Genomic DNA, 15,803 nt, shown 5'->3' with positions numbered 1-15,803 from the left:
ATCCCTGGAGATCAGCTATAATTCTGAGAGATCTCCAGCCACCACCTGGAGCTTGTGAAAGGAATAATGAATATGGCCACTAGTTTTGTTGGCATTAATGGGGGATTAGGCAAATTCATGGAGGACAGGTCCATCAATGGCTATTAGCCATGATCACTAAATGGCACCCACATGGTCAGAGGCAATAACACTCTAAATACCAATGCTGAGGAACAACTTTATGGGCCATTGTTCTAATCCAGCACAATTGTTCTCATGTTCTTAAAACCTTAAATTTGTACAGCATCCTGTAGGTAAAGAACTAAGAATATGCCTTATAAGGGTCTGCGGGAGGGGCAAAATCGAGAAGTTAGGGAAGGGTATTGTGGATTTCATGAAGGACTCTCATTAGAGTTGCCAGCTCTGGATTTGAAAATTCCTAAGTATTCGGGGGGTGGAGCCTGGAGACGGTGGGGTTTGGGGAAGGACCTCAGTGGGGTATAATGCCACCCTCCAAAGCAGCCATTTTCTTGAGGGGTGCTGATATCTATAGGCTGGAGATCTCCAGGCCCCACTTGGAGGGTGGCAACCCTAGCTCTCATATCTTTTCCTCCATAATTTAAACACTGATACCAACTGATTTCACAGGTTGTAGAAAGAATTACAAGCTGTTACACGTGAAACTTTAGAGTGCAATATAAATGTTAATAATTATTCTAATTTTATTGTTTGTGATGCCGTATAGTGACGCAGGGACTGTCAACCAATGTTTGCATTGCACAGGACTTGCTTGTTATGGTACACCTGATGTATAATCTTGTTTAGAATATAAATACAGACTTGTTTGAGCTCATTTGACTTTGGTTACCTTTTGCCTAGAAAAGGAAATCAAGTGAATAGCTAGTCACACAGCCCGCTCCAGGCTGATGTGTGACAGTCTGTTTCACCTGGCCCTGCAGGTCCTGAGAGTTATTTTCTTTTGCATTTCATTGCCCCAGATTTTATTCATTTGAAAAGATCTTTTCCAGATTTCACAAGGAGACTTCTGCAAACTCCTTTGCTGCACTCCAACAGGACACAAAACAATAATTCACTGCCCATTTTCAGCTGCAGGTACACTTGTGCTTGCTGTGGCTGCATGCTTCACTCCCTCTTCTCTCTTTTATCCTCTCTTCTCGCGTGGTTGAATCCTGGGTTCCAATCCTGGGGACAAACAAAGCACTGTTGGGGGACAGACAAAGCACTGTTTCCTCAGGCACCTGCATTTGGATACCAGAACCAACTGGAGCTTGTTTGCAATGTCACACTCTTCACACAAATGAAGGGACAGAGGAGCCAGGGGCATATGTATGCACGATGTGCACGAACCATCACAGCAAGATAGAATTTCATTATGGCTGAATGTGACATTTAAATGCATTCTTTGTTGTTAATTTGGTGACCTCTCCCCCACCCCACCCCAGATCAACGGAATCACTTCAGTATGGTTCATATTACCCTGGTAGGTCACAGCTGTTTTTAACAGGAAGACTTTTTTTAACAGGAAGAACAAGAGCTTCTGCAGCATAATGGTTAAGTGGTTGGACTTAAGAGTCAGCCCTCTGCTGGTTTGAATCCCACTACTGCCATGAGTTCAGCAGGAGGCCTTGGGTAAGCCACTCCTCTCAGCCCCAGCTGCCCAGCTTTATTATTGGGATAATAACACTGACTTTGTTCACTGTTCTGAGTGGGGCAATAATCTGTCCAAAAGAGTGGTATATAAGCACATTGTTGTTGCTATTGTTAGACACATGGCTCCCTTTCCGCTCCTGTGCCCACAAATGTCAATGAGCGATGAATCTAGGCTTCCCATATGCTCCCCCTAGTGGGCAAATTCCCACCACCACCAGCCAGCCTCTATTGCCCATGCTTGGTCCAGCAGCAGGAGAAAAACAGGTGGATCCTCAGGACAATGTGGATGCTGTGATGTCACTTCTGTGTGATCACCAGAAGTATTATTGCCATCCATCAGGTGGGGCCTGGAGATCTCCTAGAATTACAACTGACCTCCAGACTACATAACAGAGATCACCTGGAGAAAATGGCTGCTTTGGAAGGTGAACTCTATAGCATCCTACCCTACTGAGGTCCATCCACACCTCAAATTCCACCCTTCTCAAGCTCCACCTCAACATCTCCAGGAACTTCCCAACCCAGAGCTGACAACCCTAGGATACTGATCATGACTTCAAGGGTCTCAAGTAGAGATTCTTCACATCTCCTGTTCCCTGATAGTTTCAACTGGAGATGACAGAGATTGAATCCAAGACTGTCTGCGTATGAAGCAGACACTCTTCCATTGAACCACAACCTTTCTCCTAATACATCAAGCTGTTTTCAACAAGTTGTGTATTTCAGCCTGAATAGAAATGAAGATGGGATGGTGCCTCTCCCAAAGACTCTATTTAGATGCAGGTATGTCATCTGCGATGAGGTATGTCATTGTGCTCACCTGCGTCTGATTTAGGAACACGGTTCTGCCCTTTGCCGTGGTGTAGCATTTAGAGTGTGGGACTAGCATTAGGGAGATCCAACTCTGTCATAGAAACTTCCTGGGAGATCTTGAGGCAGTCACATACTCTCAGGCTAACTTACCTCACAGGTTTGTACTGAGGATAAAATGAAGAACAGGAGAACATACAAGCCACTTTGAGTCACAAACAGGGAGAAAGGCAGGGTAAATATCAGTAGAAAGTAACTCCTTTGTAGTCGTTATGTGTGAATGTATGAATATGTGTAAAGCTGAATGGAAATGTACTTTTTTTGTGTGTGTGGAAATTTTATTTGAGGAAAAGTTGCATTTGCCAAATATGCTTCTACAAGAAGCAAAGAATGGCAGACGAGGGCCCAATTCCCACCATGCAGGAGATGGAAAGGATATTATTGGCCATTTCCACACACGTTGAATAATGCACTTTCAATGCACTTTCGTAATCCTTTAGAAGTGGACTTTTTTGTTCCACACATGGAAAATCAGTTTCAAATGTTCACTAAATTGAAAGTGGATTATCCAATGTGTGTGGAAGCAGCCATGAAGTGACTTTCTCTTGAAAGTTCTGACAAAAATCATTTTGCTGTTTTTATTTATTTAGATATTTCTACCCCATGTTTCTCCCCAATAAGAACTGAAAGTGGCTTACAACAACATCATTTGCTCCTCTTCCTTTTTATCCTCGCCACCACAACAGCCCTGTGAGGTAGGTTAATCTGAGAACTGATCCCAGATCACCCAGTGAGTTTCTATGACAGGGTGGGTATTTGATCCCCGGTCTCCCATATCCTAATCCAACACTCATGTTGACTTTGAACACAAAGGGACCATAAACACAGATTGACCTTTAAAATAGCTATTTAATTTCATGAGACATTGATAAGAAAACATGTCGACTGCTGCCCCATTATGAAGTCTCCCTCAGCTTGTTTCTTCTGCCTTTGAGGACCAACTTGTATGAGAGCCAAGCTACAAGTGACACCTGACACAGGTTGGACACTTGTCAGCTTCCCTCAAGTTTTGATGGGAAATGTAGGCATCCTGGTCTTACAGTTTGGCTCTCCATTTAACTGAAGTTTACAGAACCACCCCCCCCCACACACACACACAGCAGAGGGGAAGGGGGGCACCTGGTGAGAGTCCAATGCCTGCACTCCCCTCCTGACCACATGTTCTCCCTCCCATAGACTGCTGCTCTGTAAACTTCAATTAAATGGAGAGCCAAGCTGCAAGACCAGAATGCCTACATTTCCCATCAAAACTTGAAGGAAGCTGACAAGTGTCCAACCTGTGTCAGGCATCACTTGTAGCTTGGCTCTGAGATGTTCCATTCCATGGAATTTGTCCTTAATTTTTTTTTTAAAAAAACTATAAAATGCAACCACAGAGGCCTCAATATAAAGGGAAAATGCCTTTTCTTTGTATTGCTCATGTCCTTAAAAATTTATCCTCTAAAAGCCAACGTTTTCTTTACAAAGGAAAAGTGACATCGATTTGTATCTTTTTTCCTCATAAAGAAAGAGCTGGTAGAATTTTTATGAACAAACCCCCCTGAAAATAAACGATTAAGAAGTCCCCTCCCTGCACAAGTCTTCCACATTACATAGTAACTTTTGTCACTACAGTTTGAAAAATTAAAAATTTGGGGCATGCAAAATGTCACAGTGAAGGAAACTTTGTGGTAAGTTCTGCATGGAGAAGATAACACCTCCGGTTGAAAGGATCAGGCAGTAGGAGAGGTGAAAGATGTTTATCTGAGATTCCGGAGAATCACTGCCAGTCGGAGTAGATAATATTGACCTTGGTAGACCAAGGCAGCTTCATGGGCACGCTATGATAGAGGTATGGCATTCCAAAGAGAAAGTGGTTGTAGCCAATTTGACGCAAGTGTTTTCCAGCAAACGTTTTCCATAAAGCGGATAATTAGTTTGAGAAGAATCCTTGTAAAAATCTTATACTGGAATTCTTAACACCTCACTTTCTATGATTATGATGAGAAAAGCAGAGTTTCTCAGGTCATTTTTTTTCTTACACTGGAGTTCTTACAGTTGCTTATGCATATAATAGTTTATTTGATTGGAACATATTTTCCAGCTGACTCGTGCTCTAGTCTTTCTAATAAAGTATTCTGTTCTTTAGGATAATAGCAAATATTTGACATCCTCTACCATTCTCCCATATTGATCATCTATTGGAACAATTATGCCAGCCTAGGGTGGCCAACCTCCAAGTGGGGTGTGGAGACCTGCAATTCCAATTGATTTACAGATGACAGAGACAGTTCCCCTGGAAAATGTGGGAGTTTTGGAAGGTGGACTCTGATATTAAAGGTCAGTGAGCTCCTTCCTCTCCTCAAATCCCACCTTCCCCAAGCACCACTCCCTAAATCTCCAGGAATTTCATAACCCAGAGCTGGCAACTCAAGTTACTGCCAATTTCATTTGGAGGCTTCTGATGTCTTTAATGAACCTTTTTCAAACAATCTTAAGAATATACATTCAACAGGTATTGGGGTTTTGAGGTCATGAGCTGCATCCGTACATTGTTGCATATTGTAGTATCATTGCACTATAGCAAGCATTTGCCACTAGATTTTCTTGCCCGCACAGGAAAATCCAGTTGGCAAATTACTGTTACCATGCTGTGATAGTGTGCTATCCAGTGATGATGTATGTAGTCACGGTAGCTGAAATGGCCTTATTAGAGAGTGAGGTAGGAGCGTCTGTTAATATACGACAGACAGGCAGAGACTGCAATACTAAGAAAGATTTTCTGGGAGGAACTGAATAAAATAGGACTTATTTCTGAGTAGACCTGCTTAGGATTACTTAGGATCGCCGAGAGAGACAGAGGTAGAGATATCATAGTAAATCCCCAAACTTCTTCAATTTCCACAGAAATTCCCAAACTTCTACAATTGAGGTACATCTCCCCCCACTCCCCCCATAAAACAAAATTATATTTAGAAGTAACTTTCACTCTTGCATCTGACTGGACTTACATTTAAAATGTATATTATGAAAAATGACCTTTCCTCAAGAGAGCCTCGAACGTGTGCTTCTGCATGATTTACTGTTCTGGACATAGGCATACTGGCCAACTTCCTCCGAGCATGTCATTCCATTACAGCTTCAGTTTGGAAGTCAAATGCTAAGATGTAGCTGAATTATCAGCCCTTCAGTGGAGACAGATTAGGAGAAAAGGCCAGAGCAGTGAATCATGCAGAGACATGGCAGGCAACCTTGTCAGGTGGTGCATTGGTTTGGATTCATGCTGGAGCATTTCGTTATTTAAAGAAATCATTCTCAGGGAAAGCTAGCCATTTTCTCACTGCCATTTTTTCACAGCCAAAGCAACAAGATGAATTTGTGATGGGAGTCAAATCTAGAAGCTCAGCTTAACTGGGCCAGTGGCAGCTCATGGGATGGATCACAAGAAATATCCCAGCTTCCACTACTGAGCATCATGAAAGGGGGAGGTTGAAGTGGTACCTCTTAATGGACCTTACGATTTTGTTTCTCAATTTTCAGCGAATAGGAATAGGCACATCAGGTTTCCCGCACTGGGTGTACCTTTCCCTCGTGCACGGGGACAAACTGTACCTATTAGATGAATGGTGTTAGCTGCCATCTTTCCCTTAGTAGCAAAAATGTCTAAACTTACAGTGCCTAAAGGAATTGTAGAAAAAATAATGTCTTTCTTTAACTATGGGAATATTTCTTTCTCTCCCTTCCTCCTATGCTTTTGAGCTTAAACCTTAACTTTCAACTCAATTTACTTCTTTGAAATAACAGACTAGATTGTTCTGTGGTATTTAACCCTCCCCCTATATTGTGTTCTGTTTTAATGTTTTTTTAATGGCTTTTGTATCAGACCCCAATTAAAGTGAATGGGGAAAATGTAACACTGCAGTTCCAAGGAACGGAGGAGCAGAGGCTCAAATTGGAATGACAGCAGAATGGTGAGAATTCTCATTTAACGGCATCAAAACTGCTTTGTGTTGGTGTACCAATTAAGATTAAGAGGTATTAACCATGCAGCATTTTTCTTTTAATTCACACCCTCTGGGGGATTTTTAGTTGAAAGAAAAAGTACTTGATTAAGATATTGTGGAAATTTACATTGGAGGTCCTTTCAGACTTTTGATATGATCCCTCCATTGTTGTGAGTGTGACTCACTACTGTAGCCTATAATCTTTTGTGAAAGCCAGTATATGTGTGGTTGTTAGAGGGTTGGACTAGGACAGGAGACCTCCCTGTGTACCGCCCCCACCCCCGCAACCTTGTTGAGTCTGTAAGCACTTCTGGATTTTTGAGAATACCTTGTGAGTGCCGCTGCAAAATGGCTGCCATGGAGGTTGGGACCAATTACAAAATGTTGGCAGCTGCCAAGGCCAGCGTTCTCCCATGGTGAGAGCAGCTGTTTCTGAACAACCACATCCTGCAAACACAAACCCAAGTACTTCCTGATCCAGAGAGGGGGAGGGAAGTCAGGACTGGCTGGTTCCTTTGGGGAAGAGATGCTTAGAGGAAATAGGAAGCTACTAGGAAGGGGTGTGCACCAAGAAAGGATTGGTTATAATTTTGGATCCAGGATTTGATGGGGAAACCTTGACTGTGATTGCTTGCTGCATCTTGGGTAGGACATTACCAATTTGGGATTCAAATCCGTGTATATTTTTCAGATCCCAGAATATGAGACCATTATTTTCAATGGAGAATAAATTCGAGGGTCTAGGGCAGCCGTTTTTAAAGATAATGGCACCACATTTGCACAGATCATAATCCTCCCTCTAATCTAAAAAAACTCTTTTTCAAGCAGAATGGATAAAGGAGTTTGATTTTAAGACAACACCCCCCCCCCCCCGCAAAAAAGCAGGTGCCTTTCGGCTCAGGCTCTGATTCGGATGAGGGTGAAATGGCACTGCCCACTAGTATTTTTGTTTGAATCCTGTCTGCATCTTCTTTTTTTAAACATAATCTCAGTGACTGACTGACAATTAAAAAAAATTGAAAACTCTGCATTTGCTATCCTTCCCTCTTCTGCATCATTGCAGTGGTAAGGAAGGCTTCCTTTGAAGAAAACCTTTCTCCTTCCCGGTCTGTCAAATCTTTTAAAATAGTTCATTTTTTTAAACAAAATGGATTGTGTGTGTGTGTGTGTGTGTGTGCAGGCTTGCATGTGATTAATCAATCAGCCAACTGCTGTGAGACACATATCTTCATGCTGGGTGTTGTCCACTGTAGAGTTACCTTAATTAGGAATTAGTACAACTGCTGTTTGAGAAGTTCTTGAAGGAGGAGGAGGAGGCAGCAGAGGGCTGGATGTAGGGGAGTCCAAGCACTAAACTCTGTGATATGTTTCTTTACAAGTGGTGTCTGGGTTCACTGCTTTGAATCAGAGTCACATCAGCTCCAAGTACATTGTTTAAAAGCCACAGAAGCTGATTTTACTGATGAGGGCAGGCAGAGGTAGAGGATGGGGCTCTTACTCCCCCCTAGCCTTTTCCCTGATCCTAAAGAATTCCCAGTGTGAAGTTATTCACATAAATTTTGAGTACTTACAGCTCAGCAGACTCCTCCATGGAAATTCCTTCTCTGGGGCTTGTCTCCAAAAGTGATTGGCTGGGAGCATTCACTCCAGATCCCTTGCAAGGATTCAGCTGGAAGGGAGAAATACCACTGTCTGGAAATTTCAGGGAATTTAAGAAAAACAAGATGCCTGCTGCTGATCCTAGGCATGAACGTGAAAAAAAACCAGATTTCTTTGGGAGGGAATGTTTTTCATAATACCCAAGAATCCCATATTTGTGTTACCATTCTGAAAAATCATGGTAACAACCTGAAACAGTGATTCTTAAGTATATTTTCTGCTCAGGAAATTCAGAATGCATACCTCTAGTACTAGGAAACAATGGCTGAATCCACACACCCACGGAGCATCCTGGCATTGCGCTAAATATTCGCTAAACACCCGGAAGTGTAGCGTCTTTCTAGCACGATTCAGAAATTGCTCTAGAAAAACGCTACACTTCTGGGTGTTTAGCGAACATTTAGAGCAATGCTGGGATGCTCTGCGGGTGTGTGGATTCAGCCACACTGGCCTCATCATGCCCATGGGTACCATGTTAGGTAACATTGGGCTGGGACAACTCAGGTTCAAAATTTTTACTCTGTGAAGAAATTCACTAGGTGGACTTCGAAAAGTCACTGACTTTCAACTTCGTTTACCTCTAAATGCTGTTGTCAGGAGAAATGAAGAAAAGAGGAACTGTATCCATCACTCTGAACTCCATGGCAGAAATGAGGGATGGAAATGTACAGATGCTTAAAATGTGTTTGTGTGTATGAAATTGGGGTTGTTCTCAGATACATCCTGCCCTTTGCTCTAAGCAATGACATTTTGGTGTATTTAATCCCAATAACTGGTTAGTAAAGTGCATTTTAGGAATGTAAGAAGGCTGAGACAGTTTTTTCACTTGGTTTCAAAAGCTTTTCACTTAACCAGGAAAATTTAACAAAATGATTGTGCTTTCTTAAATTGTAAATTCACTGCTATCACAATGGAGGCTAAGATTTCTGGCTCAGGAGTCGGAGTTCCAGTAACATGGGTGAGTGACTGAAACCATTTCATTCACAGTATTTGTCACACAATCAAACATTCAACTTTATTTACTGTAGTTTGCAATTCCCAACCTACTTGAGGTAATTTTGACTCGCTATCGAAAAATCCAATTTTGTCTCACCACCAACTTCCAATCTACTCTGATTTTTATACAGCAGTTCAACAATGCCATTTCAAAGGCAGGTTTGCAAAACAGACATTGATGCCCAAGGGCTTTATGGCAGCTCGTTGAAAGACTTTATTCCTCCAATTTTTGTCTTTTGGAAATGGTGAACATTCCAGTACTCAGCCTTCTTAGTTGGAAAAACTTTCAGTTTAAATGAAGCTATGAATCTTTTTTGTTTAAATGCAGTTTTTTAAATAATTGCTTTATTTCAGCACATTCATTTGAATCACAGTTGAATTATATTAAGTTATAACAAGAATGTGAATTGATAAAAAGTTGACTAAGCATCTGTTTCGATTAATAAATACATTAAATATACAGCAGTAAAAAAGAGCAAGAAAGCTCATACGCTACCACAAATTTTGTTAGTCTTATCGGTGCTACTGGACTCTTGCTCTTTTCTACTGCTACAAATAAACACAGCTACCCATCTTGATCAATCTACATTAAATATATGTGTGTATTTGTACAGATTACACAACCCCAGTAGGGGTGCTTTTTAATACAGTAGATAGACATTTAATAAAAGCTACAAATCATTGTTAGAAGGAAAGGATATCATATCTTTTGGATGTTTTTACACCAGCACCAAAATAGCTACAAAAAACCCTGATATGACACTCTCAGCCCTGACTCCCACCAATTCATCACCTGAAACTTTAGTTGACTGACCTAATGAAAAAGTTAAAGCTTGAAGATTTAATGTATATAATTCACCTGACTTAGAGCCAAGCTACAAGTGACACCTGACACAGGTTGGACACTTGTCATCTTCCTTCAAGTTTTAATGGGAAATGTAGGTGTCCTGGTCTTACAGCTTGGCTCTCCATTTAATTGAAGTTTACAGAACCCCTCCACACACACACAGCAGAGGGGAAGGGGGGGCACCTGGCAAGAGCCTGACGCCTGTACTCCCCTCCCAATCGCATGTTCTCCCTCCCATAGACTGCCGCTCTGTAAATGTCAATTAAATAGAGCCAAGCTGCAAGACCAGAACGCCTACATTTCCCATCAAAACTTGAGGGAAGCTGACAAGTGTCCAACCTGTGTCAGGCGTCACGTGTAGCTTGGCTCTTACACTGAGCCAGACAATTGATCGATCCATCTCAGAATTATCTGGTTTGACTGACATCAGCCCTTCAGGTTCTCAGGCAAAGAAAGGTCATTCACATTTGCTAACCAACAATATCAGAGCTTGAACCAAGGTCCTGCATTCAAATGCATGTGTTCTGCCACTAAGCCATGTCCTCCAACAGTTCGACAGTTGGATTCCTGAACTTTTCATACTTTTGAAATTATTTCCTGAGCTTTTCCTCTAACAATTAATGATTTGTTTTCTTATGCAATATCACACTGTAGCTGAGAAATCAGCTCTTTGCCTGTGTGAGAAATGGCAGAAACATACGTCCGACTCACTTGTATCAACTGTGTATTGTTGAAATTGATTACAAAATATACCTCGTCAAATACTTCTCCAAGGCCAACTTAAAATGTTCTTTTCCAGTGAAAGAGCATCCAAGAGAAGAAAAGGCTTAAAATGAAATTTTGCTGAAGGAATCAAATCTCTGTTCTGATGTTTGAATTTCATTACTGGTCAATATCCTGACCTGGATGGCCCAGAGCGGCCATCAGATCTCAGAAGCTAAGCATGGTGAGCCCTTATTTGTGCTTGTATGGGAGACCACTAAGGAAGTCTAGAGCTGATACACTGAACTTTTCTTGCCTTGAAAACCTTATGGGGTTGCCATAAGTGGGCTGTGACTTGATGGCATTTTACCATCAGTTATGCCATCAGCCTCTGGACTGAGTTCCTCTCCTGAAGAGTTCTGGCTTGATTGACAGACATTTACACAAATTGTATTCAGGATGTGCAAAGAACTTCTATTTGACTCATTGTGTAAGAGCCAAAACAGACAAGACGCCTGACACATGGAGAACACTCATCAGTTTTCTGCACGTTTCCATGGGAAATGTAGTGAGAAGGAACCTCTGCCAGGGAGAAGAGAATCCCCCCTCTCCCTGGCAGAGGTTCTTTCTCTAGGCATCCCGTCTAGTCTGCTCAGCTCCCTCTCGCTGCTGCCAGCATGCTCAGAGTGCATTTAGGGGATCAAGGGGAGTTTGCTGGCAGCAGTGAGAGGAAACACTCTCCCCTTGCTCAGGAGCAAAGCACACTGGCAGTGGTGCGAGGGACAGGGAGCCAATCTCGACAGCAGCTCCCTCTCCCTCTTGCCTCTGCCAGTGCGCTTGGCTCCCAAGTGCATTTAGAGGAGCAAGGGGAGCGTGCTTCCCCTTGCTGCTGCCAGCATGCTCCCCTTGCTCCCTTAAATGCATTCAGAAGCCAAGCACACTGACAGAGGCAAGAGGGAGCTGAGCAGACTAGATGAGATGCCTGGAGAAAGAACCTCTGCCAGGAGGAGGGGGGATTCTCCCTCTTCTCCCGGGCAGAAGTTCTTTCTCGATACATTTCCTGTGGAAACTTGTGGGAAACTGACAAGTGTCCTCTATGCGTCAGGCGTCTTGTCTGTTTGGGCTCTTAGTTTAAAATTGTGGTTGAAATCTTTAAGATTACTGTGACAGATATTGTATTTTGATTGCACTGAATAAACATTCCCATCTGTAACTTAATTTTGGGCAGTGGTAGAGCATCTGCTTGGCAAGCTGAAGGTCCCAGGTTTAACCCCCAGAACATCGAGTTAAAATGATCAGATAGTAGGTGATGTGAAAGACCTCTGCTTTGAATTCCTGGAAAACTGCTGCCAGTCAGAGCAGGCAATACTGACTTTGGTAGGCCAATTCTCTGACTCAGTATAAGTGACACAATATGTGTTCATATGCCTAATAGCCAATTGGAATGCCGTTCTCAAGCTTTATACCCTAAGAGTGGGAGATATTACCTCTCACAATTTTTAGAAAGATAAGGCAAACTCTGCCCATTCTAGAAGCCTGAAAGAAAAAATTCTCCAGATATCCAAGTACTTGGCACTGTAGGGTAACGTTGGGGTAGAGAGGAGAATCCAGAACTGCCTCCTTGGGCTCACCTTTTGTTAAAAAGAAGAGACTCTGGCTTTATGTGTGAATACACTCATGCATAGGATCCAGTTTGGAGTAGTGGTTAAGAGCACCAGTTTGGTGTAGTGGTTAAGAGCGCCAGTTTGGTGTATGGTGTAGTGGTTAAGAGCGCCAGGTTGGTGTAGTGGTTAAGAGCGCCAGTTTGGAGTAGTGGTTAAGAACGCCAGTTTGGTGTATTGGTTAAGAGCACGGGACTCTAATCTGGAGAGCCGGATTTGATTCCCCACTCCTCCACTTGAAGCAAGCTGGATGACCTTGGGTCAGTCACAGCTCTGTCAGAGCTCTCTCAGCCCCACCCACCTCACAAGGTGATTGTTGTGAGGATAATAACAACATACTTCGTAAATCACTCTGAGTGGGCATTAAGTTGTCCTGAAGGGCGGTATATAAATCAAATGTTATTATTATTACTATTATTATAGACTCTGTGGCTCTTTCTCAATAACTGGGAATGCTGCTTTTCCAGAGTTCCTGATCACATAGATACAGCCCTGTACTTGCTGGCATGTAAACTTTATACTGCATTTAGGGATTGATTTCTTCCAGTCCCCCCTTCCCGATATTCATCCTCCGACTTTAGCATTTCTGCAAAGGGCTGCCTACAAAGATATTTGCATATTCCTAATGTGAGCACTTTAAATTGATTGGATTACTTGTGTGCTGGCAGCATGTCTTCTGGCTGAAATTTTTTTAACGTAAATATATTACTGCCCGAATTATGTTTAGACTCAGTCCCATCAGCTTTAATAGACGTCATGCCCTGTCCTAAAATGGAGTGGTGGGGAGGTGATAAAGGAGCTCACTGTTAACCAATACATGTTCCTCCCATTCCAGTGAATGGGCTCTGGCTGATACCCAGATTAGCTGGAAGAAGCAATGCTGATTATGTTGCCTTCTGATCACCCAGAAACAACCAAATTGCGTGGAAGTTTGTTCACTCTAAGGAAGAAGGTTGCTATGGGGAGAGTTTATACAATTTGTAGGTCTCTTGCCTGTGGGAGCTGTATAAGCCCTATAGGAGTGGTTTCCCAAAAGATGTTTGTGGAGTGCAGTCTAGGTGCTTTGTTCAGAATTCACAGTACAAACACAGAGCACGTGTTTTCCATGCACATGGTTCCAGGGGTGGTATTCGGTATGGGGCATCTGGGGCAGCTGTCATGGGCCTAGGGATGCTAGTTGCCCACCAGGGCAGAGGATCCCCCTCTTCCAACCTCCACACCCCCTCCCCCGCTTACCTAGCCAGCAGGGGGAACATACCTCTTGGGGCATGCCCCCAGGTGGCGTGGCACACTCCCGGGCAGCGAGTTGTGCTCCCACATGCCACAATGGCCAAATTCGGGGAAATTTGGCCTGAATTGGACCTGATCTGGCCCTGATCGGATCACTGTGGGGCACAGGAGCGCTACTGTGTTCCGCAGCAGCCAGATTCAGGCCAATTCGGCCCAGATTCAGACTGAATCAGGCCTGAATCAGGCTGAATTGGGCCACTGCTTAGCACAGGAACACAGCCCACAGCCCACAGCCCACAGTGGCCAGATCCGGGCTGATTTGGCCCAAATCTGCCTGGATTTGGTCCGAATTGGGCCTGAATCAAGCCTGAAACAAGCAAGCTCGATTCGCCCCTCTGAGGAGCACAGGAGTGCTCCCAGGGTGGCCCATGAGCTGTGCGATGATGCCACTTCCTGGAAGTGACACCATTGTGGAAGCCAGAATTGTGTGTGCTGTGCATGTACACAAAAAGGAAAAAGAGAAGGTAGGAGCTGGGCCCCAGATCTCCTGCCAGGGGTTGGGTGACCTACCAATCCTACATGGGCCTCCATCCTGCACCCAGTTACTTTGGCAGATGAGGGAGCTGACCTCCCAGGCCTGCAGCTGAGGTGGCAGTGGGACAGCAAGCGAGGCAGCCACCTGGGCCTGCCACCACAGTGAGCCTGCTCTTCTTCCTCCCCCCCCCCCCGCCACTGGAGGGCATACTAAGGGACAGCTCAAGTTGTGCACTAGTGAGGGACATACTCCCACAGTGACTGCAAAAAGGTTCTGCAGCTTCTGTCAGCAGAACCAACCTTATAGCTCAATAGCTTTATAAATATTTCACATGGCACAGTTACAGGCATAATGCAAAAAACTGATGCTTTTTTGCCAATATATTTCAAAGAGGCGACTGCATCTGAGCATAGGGTTCAGACTAAAAATACTATGTCCAGAATTTGACAATGAGGTTGAGGACCCACATAATACTGGAGCTGGTTCTCACCATATGGAAAGTTTGGAGTGGAAGAGAAGCCCAGCAGAGTGGACTATTAGTAAAATAACATAGGATCTTTAGACTGGTAAATGAGTTTTTCCCTCGAAGAATTGTAATGCTTCTTTGGAAGCTCCTTGAAGTTCTTGGAAGTATGTTATCTTAAGACAAAATCTTGCTGTGACTAAGTAGGTTTAGATATATTTCCATAACATTTCTATCTAGACCTGAAGATGATTATCCAAAATAACATGAAACAGGCAGTAATAACACCAGTACTTTTGAGATCTCTCAGCATCTTGATTCATTCCTCATGCTGACTTATAAGGATGTTGTTTCAGCAAGGGACATCTTAACTTGCCAACCATTCATAATTATATTGGAGGAAATTGTTCCTCCGGAGTGTTTGTTGTCAATACCATGAAACAAAAATGATAAAAAGATGACAGTTAAGATATACTGTTGTCACTAAAACAAATGTTCTCTGCAAAACTCATAGCTGTTAAAAAAATGATCAAATCGTTTAAGTACCCAAAGAAAAGTATCACAGATTCTTACAGTGCAACCCCATGCAGCGATACTCCGGTCTAAGCCCATTGATTTCAATGGACTTAGACTTGGTGTAACACTGCATAAGATCGTGCTGTTAGTATCCCAGCTGATGATAGGGGTGTGCTCTGAAAAAAAGAACTGTTATAATTTCAGATCCAGGATTTGGAGGGGAGTATCATGATTGCTGATTTTCAGGTCTCTAATTTAAAGACCCCCTACATTTCAAGAAAAAGGATTTGATTCTATGGACCCTCAAGTAGGTGCCTCTCTGTGCAGACACTCTTCTCTCTACTGAGCAGCAACCTAAAAGGAGAGTGTGAGCCAGCCACTCTTAGGCTGATTCCGCACACGTTGGATAATGTACTTCCAATCCTCTTTAGAGATCATTTGGAACTGAATTTTTCATGTGTGAAACAAAAAATCCACTTCCAAACAATTGCTAAAGTGCACTGAAAGTGCATTATCCAATGTGTGCGGAATCAGCCCTATAGTGATTGGCATTTTTTTAAAACCTTTCAGCTTAAAAATTCTGTGTTTGCCATCCTTCCATATTACAGTATGTTATTTGATTCCCTTTGCAAAGAGAGGAAGGAAGAAAGGAAGGAGAGCTGCCATTATTCCCTATGGGGGACTTTGGGGG

Source organism: Eublepharis macularius, chromosome 8, assembly GCF_028583425.1.
Source record: "Eublepharis macularius isolate TG4126 chromosome 8, MPM_Emac_v1.0, whole genome shotgun sequence".
Classification (NCBI taxonomy): domain Eukaryota; kingdom Metazoa; phylum Chordata; class Lepidosauria; order Squamata; family Eublepharidae; genus Eublepharis; species Eublepharis macularius.
This window is presented reverse-complemented; position numbering follows the sequence as displayed.